This window comes from Microtus oregoni, unplaced genomic scaffold, assembly GCF_018167655.1.
Source record: "Microtus oregoni isolate MIOR12 unplaced genomic scaffold, Mior012 000017F_ref0000208, whole genome shotgun sequence".
NCBI lineage: Eukaryota > Metazoa > Chordata > Mammalia > Rodentia > Cricetidae > Microtus > Microtus oregoni.
This window is the reverse complement of record NW_024543076.1, coordinates 14,995,009-14,998,826: the sequence shown is the minus strand read 5'-3', so window position 1 is coordinate 14,998,826 and position 3,818 is coordinate 14,995,009.

The following is a 3,818-nucleotide window of genomic DNA, read 5'->3' as shown; positions in this document are numbered from 1 at the left end:
TCCTAGAAGGTCCACAGCGGGAGAGAAGCCTCGAGCTGTGGCTTTAAGATCAAATAAGGAGAGAGGGAAGGATTCCAGGCAGAGAGCAAAGCATCTGCAAAGGGGCAAGGCACAGCAGGGCATGTTGGGAAAACTCCAAGTATGTAGGATTGATGGACCATTGAGTGCCAGGTTAGAGACCAGGGGGAGCTGTGCCTGGAAATGACAGCAGGAGCCAGACAGTGAAGAGCAGTTTGGGCCACACAAAGAAATTAGTAAGATCACTGTGGCCTCGGTGGGGCAAGGTTTGATGTGGCAAGAAACGTTAGAAGTCTGTTGCTGGCAGCAACAGGAGCGATATTTAGAATCAGACTTTCTCGGCCATTTTGGTAGATGGAATAAGGGTTGATTCTTCACTTCGCATCTCAAGATGAGCATTTCAGGCCCGGTTCTGGCTCCTGCCTGTGTGGGCTCCGCACGTGTTTACATTCCACAGTGTTTAACTTGGATGCCAATGTGAGCCACCTGGAGCAGGGGCTTCTTCCTACCAGCCATCCTGCTAACCTGGGATCTGCGCAAGGCAGCCGCATGAGTCAACTGTAAGAGCTCTCGGACGAGCCATACGTGTTTTCTAAATGTCCAAACTAGGTTGCAAACCTAGTCCTAACCCTGAGATGGTTCCAGCACTGCCTCCTCGCCTTCTCAGTGGGGTAGTGATGAGTTCCCCGGTGACGTGAACAATCACAGAGCACAGAAGGTTGCTCAGCCCTCTTTTTTGTGGTTTCCAGTTTACAGGAAAGAGCTGTTTGCCATCCTTGTGAAAACAATACTATGTCACTGACTCCTCTACGGCTTCTGCGGAGCATCAATGTCCTGGTGCCGATGCTGGTGATGGGGAAAAGCTTCTCTCCCTCCTTTCCTCCTTCCTTCCCTCCCTCCCTCCCTCCCTTTCTCTCTCTCTCCCTCTCCCTCTCTCTCTCTCTCTCTCTCTCTCTCTCTCTCTTTCCCTTCTTCTTCCCTCCCTCTCTCTCTTCCTGTGTGTGTGTGTGTGTGTGTGTGTGTGTGTGTGTGTGTATCTGTCTGTCTGTGTCTGTGTGTGTGTGGTGTGCCCATGATCTAACAGGAAAATACAGTTTAAAATATCTGTGCTAGGGGGCTGGAGAGATGGCTCAGAGGTTAAGAGCATTGCCTGCTCTTCCAAAGGTCCTGAGTTCAATTCCCAGCAACCACATGGTAGCTCACAACCATCTGTAATGGAGTCTGGTGCCCTCTTCTGGCCTGCAGGCATACACACAGACAGAATATTGTATACATAATAAATGAATAAATAAATAAATAATTTTTTTAAAAAAAATCTGTGCTATTTGTGCTGTGGTATAAAGAAGGTATCTGTGCAAATGCAAAGAATCCAAGTCACATGACCTTCAGCAGTGGTTCAATAGGAAATGAGCCTGCTGCCAGCGCCAATCCCCATTGTGACTGTGTGGTAGGAAGGGATCTACATGGGTCTTCCAGCAAATTCTATCTGATCACCATCTGAGAGCCTAATCTCTGCACTTCCTCTCTCATCACAGTGCCACCCAAAGCCACTAAGTCGTTCTGTGTCCTCTCGAGTGTGCATCCCAGGGACACAGCCTCTCTCTTCTTCTGCAAAGCAGAGAAGGAACATTTACACCAAGTCATTGCTACCAAATGTCCCCACTTCACAGGAAACGTCAATGGAAAGTAAGAATTTCTGCATGCTTGGTCAACCAAAGCAAACAGATTGCCACCAGCAGCAGACACAAGAGACTGCTCATTTAAGCTCCAGGTTCTTTGGATGGCCTCAAACATCTCAGGAGCTAAAGGCAGAACTAAGGGAAGTGTGGCACTGGGACAATGACCCAAACAATAGGCATGATATAAACTCTTAGGAACCCACTGTCTGAACAAAACAGCTAAAACTGGACAGTTTCTTTTAGCTCTGTGGAAGAGTAAAGTCGAAAGGCTTCGTGGCAGGTGCCCAGGTTGGAGAAACACTCCATAGCAAGTCTTTCTCTTTCATGCGTGTGTTACTGTGACAGAGAAGCAGATTTTCCTGTGGGTGGAAACCATACGCTTTGGTGTAACAGCAGAAACAAAATTCCGCTCCTTTGTCACAGCCTGATCCTCCCAGCTTCCCTTCCATAACTGTTTCAGAACAGGTCCCAGGTAGATGCTGACTGCGGACCCTTCGCTTCCTAGATTTCACCCAGGAACATGATGTGGGGTGGGGGTAGGGGGAGCTGAAGGATGTCTTAGCTCAGTTTGATGGATCCATAGAGTGGTTATTTCACATGGGCTGTTGTTCAAGGCTTGTCTGGAATATCTATAAAACATGACAGAATTCGCTATCCTCCTCTGAATTCCCGCCCCCCTTTTTTGGTCAGTTATGAGGATATAAGCATTTTTTTAAGGAAAATAATTCACACAGAAAAAGCTTTTATGAGACCTGTCTATAAAGTAAGAGTGAGTCTGGGAGTCAGATAGGGAAGACTGTCTGTCTGACAAGCAGTCATTACTCGGAGAGCATCCCTGTCACCAGGCACAGGCTGATAGCTGCAGAGCAGCGCTCCTGATACCTTACGTTTCATCAAATCAGTATACTAATTATCTTAGTAAAAAAAAAATATTTCAAAAAAGTCAATCCTCCCCTACTTCATTTCACCTCAGGTTAATTTTCCAGAGGACAAATTCCTTAACAAACCACCCTTCCACCTGGGTGCTGGTGGGCAGCCCTTCTGTGTTAAAGTCAGACCCAAGTACTTCTCTGGAAGCTGCTCCACAGAGAGCAGCGGCAGGACTCTGTGGTGGATGCCGGCTGGGACCAAGAGCCACATCCTCACAATGTCGCTGAGGAGGCTGTTGTCCTCAGACAGGACCCCACAACTGCATCCGTCTGGCAGTTCTCAGGTGTAGAGCTTGCAACCTTAAATCGAACCTATGCATTTATACCAAATCCTAAAAGACAGATTTTCAAAGTTTGTTCCCAATGGCTTTTTTTTCTTTTTCTTTTTCTTTTTTTTTTCTGACTTTAAAATTCACAAAGTAGGGGAAGGAACTGGTAGGAAAGGAGGGAGGGGATATTATGTACAATAAATACAATAAAATAAAAGACTCAAAAAGTATGAATATGGCTAATTTTTATCTATTCAAACACTACATACTAGTTTCTAGATATTTTTGATAATTCAGACAAAAGTACCTTTTCTTCAAAATAACAAATTAGTAGAATAAGATTTTATCTTTTGCCTCTTCCCAATCTTCCACTTAAACAAATTGAAGATTTTAGAATGCCCGTATTCCTGAACGGTGTCCCACCGCAGGAGAATCACCTTGGTGACTCCAGATCACTGTGAAAGGATATAGAAGCAATTTCTAAACACAAGGCTATATTTGGGCTCACGGTTCAGAAGAGACAGTTCATGGCAGCAGGGAAAACATGGTGGGTGGTTACAGTTCCGTCCCGCCATGAGGAGCTGGTAGACTCTTATAGTCCTTGAATCAGAAAACAGAGAGAGCTTAGGTCAAAAACAAAGCAGAACTGAGCACTCTAGGTTAATCCCATCCCCAGCACTGATGTGAGATTCCCCTCTGTATGCTGTGGTTACCATTAACGAATAAAGAAACTGCTTGGACCTATAGCAGGGCAAAACTTAGCTAGGCGGGGAAAACTATACTGAATGCTGGGAGGAAGAAGGCAAAGTCAGGGAGAAGCCATGTAGCCCCACCAGAGACAGACACTGGAACTTTACCCGGTAAGCCACAGCCACGTGGCGATATACACATAGAGATGAGTTAAATTAAGATGTGAGAGTTAG